The following is a 9,319-nucleotide window of genomic DNA, read 5'->3' on the forward strand; positions in this document are numbered from 1 at the left end:
CTAAAGACACAAATGCCTTTCAAAAAGACCTAGTCACCAAACTGTATTCAATATCTACGAAAATTACAACAGTAAAGGCAACGACGATAAGCGTTAAAGCTAAAAAACAGTGGCCTCTAAACATTATAGGAATATGGAACAAGGATTTCCTGCACAACCAGCCGACATGACATAGTGAAAATTTAAAAATATTTTCATTTACGATCGTCTTGGATATTTTATGATCGTGACGTGACTTAATCAGTCACAAAGCTGGGTTCGAGAGTTTCCCAGTCATCAGCAAAGTGTCCCTTCAATCGGTAAACTCGCTTAACTCGCATAAATCAAGACAATGTGCCACAATATCTCACACAGCCGAAGCAATTTACTCAATTGATTGGCAGGGAGCAGTTTTTAATAGAAAAAAAAAACACAACTTTTAGCAACAAAGTTGTATAAAACCATGCGAGTCAATTGACAAAAATTGTAGAAAAATTTACAGATTTTTTATCCATTTCCAAAATCATCTCGTGACGATTAGAAAACAAATACGTATCGACAACTGTTAAACACAACACAAAAGTATGGAAAGGCTTTCTCAACAACTTGATTTAAATCTTTAAGATGGTAACCCAGTAGACGATGTCCCGGTTTATTGGAGGCTTTAAGGATCCTGCTGCTGCTGCTGCTGCTGCTAATTAATGAGTCTTCGTTGCATCGTCACTGAATGGGAAAACATCACTTCCCCGTCTTGCTCTTATTAGCTATTTAATTTGCTGAGTTCTTCAGATGCATCACTGACGGCCAATCGGCTTACAATATATATAAATATACACAATATATACAAAAAGTATGAGATAGGAGATCGCTAGCCACAAACGCTTCGTATTTTGGCGCTACAAATCACCCATGGTTATTAATTACTTTGTTGCTTTTGTTTTTGTCGACAAAGAAACGTCAGCACCAGGCTGTCCTGGTTATGGGCCTCTCGACTGACCAGATCCCATTAGGATAGGCACATGGCGTGAAAGCAATCCTATATTTGATATTTATGGTGCTATGTAATATTGTCCATCTAACTAGTTAGATGGCCGCTAATAAATAGATGGATACTTTCATCTGGATGTCACTTGATCTGGCTTACATAAATCCGTAAGGCGTAGTTATCGAATTCTCAGCTCAAGTGTCCTGCTTATACATAGACCCTGAGTCTGCTAGATGAGGCAAACATAATCAAAAAAATAGTTTACATGCCTTTTTTTTTATATTTATAGCATTTTATCTATTTAAGGTTGAGCTATATTTATTGTGTTATACGCATAATATATAGGACGTACACGCACCGATGCATGTCAAGCACGTAAAGACAAAATAGAATGTAACACATCCTGTACTAACATGATCGATCTCCATGTAAATTCCTCGATTATTACATTTTTTTTCGCAAAACTGACCTCTGTTCACCGATCGAATTTGTTGTATATAATCCTCGATGCGTAACCCACCAGAGCTTGCTTGAGTACTACTTGTACAAATCAATACGTTGGTATATGACACGGTAAAAATAATCGCTTCATTGATTCAACGACATGAATTTTTCGTAAATAACTTTCAAGTGGATGAAATACTTCTAGTGGACATGAATCGGAGTAGTGTCGCAGAAAAAAAGGCGCGCCAGACGAACTTGATAAAAAGTGAATTTGCTGATATAATTCACAATAGCCGCATAGACACGGCGGACGGCTTCTGTTCTAGATTACTCGTCCACATATGTACTATATAGGCAGTTTCCTCGAATGACTCAAAACAGCTCAAGACCTGCCATTCAGGTTGCGAGCCAACATTGGACGTGTATTTAAAAACTATACACGCTAGGCTCCAACCTCTAGGCTCGACGGATCTGGGCTGAAAGGTGTTAGTTAATTGCAAAGTTCTTTTAATGGCAGGAAGCTAATGTTGTACCCCTTTACGCATTTCATATATATATATATATAACATAATTTACAACGAATTTCTCATTCGACGTTAATATACCTTAGATTTGTTATATCTTAAAGCCTGGAGAAAACCATGGTCTATTATTTCCTATTTGCTAATTTCTATGCAACAGTACCTAATAACTGATCAAAATGCTTGGGCAAATTTTTGCCGAGATGTTTTGCTATTAGATATACCCGTGTCTAATTGGAGTTAAGGTAAAGGATCGCTATTGACGGATATTGACCTTTTCCAAATCGTAGTTATCCATTGGATTAATAGCTACGGCTATCGATATGAAGTTGTATAAAACTAAGATAGATTGAAGTAGCTGAGCATTAGAAAACATTTTTGTCTCGACAGGTGGTTCCGCAAGAACCTCACAAATGAGTCGACCTATGCGCTAGGTGAGACATCTATCATTTTGATTCTTGTCTGCCTATTTCTATATAGTTTCGGTTGACAAGAACAGAAGAGGAAGTTTCAATTACAATTTGCCACTGACACTAGTGACTCGCTTGAATCTCTATTATTAGATCTAAATACTACCGCCCAGCAGAGAACCATAATGGAAAAATTATTGAGAGTCAATACAAATAGGGATGTCTATAACGTTGGAGGCTAAATAGACGAAAGCAAGATGTAAGTATACTAGATATTATTATCGGATAACTTACAGGACGAACTTCCGAATAGAGCAGCCCTTTTCACTGTAGCGTGTAACTTGATCGTTTGGCCTTTTAAATGGATATTCTACGTTCGATTTCTAACGAGAATCCGAAGACCAGATTGATCGCTTTTCTGAGACGTCAGTCCAAGGTTGTTGAGTTTGCGTTTTGTCTGGTCTTTCACGTGTTCAATTGTCCGGAAAGTTTGCTAGCAAAAATAGTGACAGTGAATATTAATAGTTCATGAACTTCAGTGAATTCGGTAAAGTTTAGTGAATAATAACAATTCATGTATCAAATCCGTAGTTTTTTTTTTTTTTTTTTTTGGATAATAGTTCGTCGCGCTAACTGATCTCTAGTTTATTTCGCTTGCCTCTTGGTAAATGATCACTGCATTGTTTCTGTAATAACAACCGAAACAAGGCATCAGTTAAACTGCAATATATAATGGTAAATGGAACATTGACCAAGGTTTTCTAAAAGAACTGAAACAAGAACAAGTATCAGACAATTCAACTTGGATCTAGACTACGCTGGATTCTTCCTGAAGACTCCACGGGATGTGCATAAATACAGGGAAATATAGAGGACGTGGCGTGTCTGTTTTTAACAAAGTTTTAACAACTTCAAGTGCAATCATCAAAACCAGACCACGCACGAACGCGTTGGCGCGTCCGAATGAAATCTAATGCTGGCAACGTTCCAGTAGGCAAATTTTACGGAGACGATTTTCTTTAAGATCGAGCGTCAGCTAGTGAGGTTAAAGAAGTTGTCAATTAGCAAATTAGATCCTCGTTGTAATTACGTGAAGGGAATCCGAAGCTTTCATTACCAGGAGCGATCGTACCACATAACGCAGTTTGAATATCAATTGATGACTCCAACTAGGCACTAGGAAAACATATTCTTGATAGTGTTTATTCTTTTTACAATATCATATCACAAGGCGAATATTTGTATGAAGATAAGCTTCAGGATGTTCGTTTAAGCCGACAAATTGTGGCCAGCGAGCGGTACCTGTTGTGTTTCTTCAATGAGGTAGTTCTTTTCATTTTTTAGAAGCGATGCCACGTTGGAGTGCTTCGAGGCAAAGCAATCTGGATCTGACTTTACAGTTACACACAAAAAAAAAAAACATATATTTGTACAGTGCAACAGAGGCCCCAAAATATCTCAGTGTCCGACAAAGCCATCTTTGCAACAGACAAACCACCATTGGAGCAAAGTGTGCAAAATTTAATAATATAATTAGTACGTTCAAATTGTCTATTGAAAAAGCATTCTCTTGATGCAAAAAGGAGACACCGCACTCGTTTCTAGGCAAGATGCTTTTGGTCGGTTTTATCCAATAGATTTCCAGCGACCTTCAACTCTAACGAAGCGACAACAGAATATCGTTGTATGAACACGGCTTACTAAAATTGATTCTTATAACATATAAATAGAGCCTAACAAGGATAAAATCCGTCAGCATCCGTACAGGTATTTCAAAGTAATATAATTATCCGGGAGCACCTTACCCTAATAGATCCTTCGTGCACAGATGTGCACGATATGGAGCCCGGTCCGCCAAACCGCTAAATTGCTTGTAACCTCTACGCTATGTCCGAATAACGAAAGATTTTAAGGTTACTAGCAGCAGCGTAAAAGGATGGATTTCCATTGGGAAGACTATGATTAGAAACGAAAATAGGTACGAAAACAGGTTTATGGCACGCTTTCTAGGTAGAGGAATAACATAGTTTCCCATGAACGAGGTTATTTCACTGTAGTTACTCCCATCAAAAAGTGATCATCTAACTATTTATGATGTCACGTTAATATAGTTCCGCTCTTATTTAACAAATAGTTCGAATCATATTCGAGTCAATGGCTCCAGAGAGCCGTGCTTCTCCATCATTTTACGCTATATTCGTAACAAATATAAACAGAAAAATATAACGTATCTACTATGCGGTGATGATTGAAAAATGTACTGTTATATGCAAGAAAAGAACCCTTCTATCTAACATAGGGTGCGCGTGTTTGTGCGCTTATAAACAGAGAAGTCATTGATTATAAATGTTAGTATGTTTCCTATTGTCGTTATTACGAGAGGCCTAAACGTTATCTAATAATAAAAATATATTACATTTAATAATATAGTAATAAAAATGTGAAATTACTTATTATGTTATATTATTATTGTTATTATTATGCCGTAGCCCTTAGTCTTTCCAGCGATCCAGCAGCTACATCCAGTTTCTCACCCAGTTTTATTAATTAGCGATTTTAACGTTTCTTTCTATACCGCATCAGTGGCACTTCACTCGCCTAACATTACATTTACTAAAACAAAATTGTTAGATGAAGCCGACATCTTATATACATATAGCTTACTGATCTGTGAACCTCATCCACGAACCTCCAATTAACTCATATGGTCAAATTGTTTCTGCAGCAAAAACTGTATACGATAGTATTACTAACTAAAACTACTAGAACACGATAGTGTCTTGTTTCGACTATAGTTGAAATAGACAGGCTCTTTTCTAATCGATAACTCGTTCATGTTAAAGACGCATTTTTAGATTCACTTGTCTAGGAAGCTTGCAGACATGTTTCGTTTCTCTTTTCTTGTTGCTTGTATCAAATGAGTCGACCGTTGAGCTGTAACTCGTTGAGCGCTACTGTGATACAGTGAAGCCTTCTTGCGTTTTCTGACGCTTCATAGCATGCACCACATTCCGTATGCAGGATCTCGTCAAAACATATCACCTCATAGATTTCGAATTGTCGAAGGAATCGTCTGCGTTTTACGCAAAATACACACGCGCCGAACCTTTACCGCAGGACCTATCCCATGCCCGTGGCCACGAATATGATGATTGGCCTGTCCGATATTTCTAGACATTAGGACGCTACGTTTGAAACTAGAATCGTACAAAGTATCGTTCTGATTGAAAAAGCAGCTGAATTAGAGTTTTTTCGTTTTAGATTTTACAAACAAGAATCTAAATGCTGAATGCTCGTAATAAGCAAATTCAGCGCCTATGATGTCAGACCGTCTTCAGGCTGACGTTTCATATGGCATAATTTCTAGAGTAACTCACATGTTAGTTTATCAAAGGCGCCTGAAACTCTTGGCAAAGGGACAGAGCGTTCGAATGAACAGTGATAGACTGCCATAAATGCTACATTTTACATTAACGCATTTTCAGCGTACGTCCGTAGTCGACTCGCACACAAAGAATTTTGTTGCGATAGGACCTAGCTCCAGCTGGCGGTCAGCAATCGAAATACTGTATTTGTGATTCGTTGCAAACGGTAAAGAGAAATACGCAGACTTATTGAAAATCACTTACCATGTAACTTAAGTTAATAAAGCTGACTAAGCACGTGAGTCCCTTAGAAAGTATTTACACGTAGGTTCAGCTCGGGCATACTTCAGCGAGGCATGGAACGTGGTCGTCTATCTAGTTACCGCTTGCTTAATGCTTTATTAGCTGAAAACGAGTCTTTGAATCCAGTTTTCGAAATGGGAAATACGACGTAACGATGATGATAGGACATCCAAAAATTTCAAGCAATCCACGTCCCACTTTCATGATAACCTGTACTTAGGTATGGAATATTTGAAGCTTCATTGGGTCTTATAGGCCTGATTTGTGCCGCGATTAGACTAGTACACAGAATTAACCGTCTGCAGAAGTTATCCGATAATCTGGACATGCAGTGTCCTATTAATGATAATTCAACCAATTTTATTATTTGCAGACTGCACGAAAATTATATAAAATAAGCCTACAATGGGAACCTTTTCGAACAGTGGTACATTTAGCTAGACCACTCTTTGAAAGCTAAAAACTAATACTTCTTTAGTTTATATCTTAATTGTGAGACAAAAAAATAACAGGTTTCGATCAGGAGTACTTAATGCTATAAGAGTCACACGGAAAAGCGCCGCCACTAATCGCATTAAAAGATCCTATCAAAAATATTCCTTATGCAGTACATATTATTCCTATAATATTCCTTATAGGCTTCAATGGGCTACATATGGTCCCACAACAGGATTCCTATGGGTCTTATTTGGTATGCTCAGCATACGAGATCGCAGCCACTGGTTAGACGTAACAACCCACTAGGCTAAAATAGGCTAATTATTTTTAGTGCTAACTTTGCAGGATCTTTGTATGCGCAGCAAAATACGTTTTGGTCCTTTCGCTAAGTTACAACACAGCATAAACCTGCAAAAGTTGGCAGGTTTTTTTTCGTCAGAGATCTTCTATTCGTAGAACCCATTTGCAACCAGCCTGTCGCAAGTACAGCTTATTCTGATTGCCATTCATGGAAAACACGAAATTCGAGGGAAGCATAATGCTTCTAAAGGGCATCCGAAATGTTTGTGAACAAAAACGTGAATAGGACCTAGCTGTCAGGGTGCCAGAACCGACAAAGCTTTTCTCCTCTCTCTCTCTCTCTCTCTCTCTCTCTCTCTCTCTCTCTACAAATAATCATAGGTATCGCTGTTTGCCGAAGGTCGTTTGTTGAATAGGTTTCACTTACAACGCGTTCGACTATTTACAAAGCTTTTGGCCTATGTGGGTCTAGACCCGTTGTATGGGTATAGGCTATTGCCCGCATGTGATCTATAATGTACACAACAACGTGTACGTGTGATTGCTTACCCGACAACCAGCACAAACTCCGCCGTGAAATATGTAAAATATACGAAGACATATTGGAAACGTTGTCATTTTTAACTAAATCAGATGCTGAACAATTTTCGTCTTTGGAGGCGCTCTGTTTTGCAGGCTTCATTACTGTAACTCGATTACAAAGAGCTAGATGAACACATCTCAAAATAGCATTGTTAGGGGAACTTTTGCAGGTTCGTCTACCATGACAATTACTCTAGGTTCATTTTGTAAATTTGACTGAGCGAAGTGTTGTTTTTTTTTGTCTATCCGTATTGGTTGATATTTTCGAGAGCCTAAGTGTTTAGACCAAACATGTGCGAATGTTTATCACTAATAGCAGACGCCGTACTCGGGCTGTAATCCGCCCGATGGAGCAGACGTATCTCCTCAAAAGAGAGCAATAGTTTAGCGCGGTTGAACGCGTCTCACGTTCAAATTTAATAAATATGAAATGGTCTCGTCCACAATTTGTACAGTTCAATTTTTTTTTGCTGATAACTGTACAAATCCTTGCAGTATTCAAGCTGATTAAATGTAGTCTCACTGTGGCGTTATAGGTGTAAAAAAATATGCAAGGAACTCGACCCACAATCCGGTGTTTTACCGACTCCGCCACGGTAGGAAGTCGAATGCTTGTGCTACTATCATATTCGACCAAAGCCTACTCGACATATATGTGTAATAGAGAAGTGATTTAACAAATGTTCTCTTCTTGTTGCTTCTGCCTACCCACTGGTCGTCTACTGCTACTATATACCATTCATTTATCGTCGTTCCGTTAAGGTTTCGTCTAGTGAATGGGTCTTCATTTTAGTTTCGAGCTCTGACGTTTCAGATGAAGAAGGAGTACATTTTTGACACCTATTTTATTTCGATCAAAAAAAACTTAACAAAACAGACGGAGGTATTTGCGCTGCATGCAGCCGACAAACGGCCGGCCGAGATTAGAGTTACCATCTTGCCCCCGGAGACTACACCACTTTTCAGTCAGTCGATAAAAGCGGTTTGAAGACACCTTTGTAAGAAAACAGCCAATCTGGGACTTGTGGATTGATAGAGAAGGATTTCAACAACAAATAGAGGCTCCATGCCCAATAAATTAAGAGAACAGCACAATAACATACAGCTTTGTGTAAATTCAACGTCCCATGGCAGGTTACTATTACAGTTATTACGGGTGATAAAAGATGGTTTCTTTACGGCAGTACGAAGATAATGATGTTCTTCAAGCGCCGCACCAAGTGCTTCATGCGTTTCCCTGTCACTTACGAATGAAATTTGTCCCGGTGCATTTGAAACTCACGAAGAACCGGAAAAGTGCTTAAACACCAGATCTAAAGATGTCAGGGACAGAAGTGGCCGACAAATATAAGGATGAAAGAAAATGAACGCGTTTTATTTCTGCTATTTTCGCACGTCGTACCTAACGGGCTGGAATTCACATTGAAATTAATACACTCAAACTGGAGGTAGAGGGAGTATTACGGTCTATATTATGCGGAGTGCGTGTGGGAATCGACGCCTCTGTTTGAACTGGTTCTCGTCTACGCTACTACTCACAAGTTTCAACTTCTCTTCCGTTCTTCACTCCAACCCAACCCGGATCATCGTTTAACGGGCTGGTAGGAATGAGTGGCATATTTATGAAGGTATTAGAAGGCTAGAGATTGATGTGGCCTGATTTTATTTTGCCATCTTCTAGGTAGTCACAGTATAGTGAGTTGTATTTCGAAGTGTTTCTCATTTTTGGAAACAGAAAAAGTAGCAAATCGGAGCAGGTGCTAGAAGATACTCCATCGTTCCTAAAGATTCGATATTAATAGCTACTTTGTCTGATACAGTTTATCAGGTCCACTAGGTCATAAACGTAAATAGCAATTCCTTCATAGAACGAAATAAGCTTTTATGCTCTTCTTGAAAAGTGGCCCTTTGATTATTTGATCTTGTTATGACATAACAAAACACGATGAATCATACTTTTCATATAGTCTATAGATATGTCACTAGAGGAAC

At 38.6% G+C, this 9,319-nt stretch overlaps 1 long non-coding RNA gene across 5 annotated transcripts in view; it reads right to left on the bottom strand.

The window, feature by feature from the left end:
• The window catches only part of LOC111254732 (uncharacterized), a 39,670-nt gene that overhangs the window by 1,182 nt on the left and 29,169 nt on the right, over positions 1 to 9,319 (bottom strand). The window lies entirely within an intron of this gene.

Source organism: Varroa destructor, unplaced genomic scaffold (assembly GCF_002443255.2).
Source record: "Varroa destructor unplaced genomic scaffold, Vdes_3.0 BEIS01000007.1, whole genome shotgun sequence".
In the NCBI taxonomy this organism is placed as follows: domain Eukaryota; kingdom Metazoa; phylum Arthropoda; class Arachnida; order Mesostigmata; family Varroidae; genus Varroa; species Varroa destructor.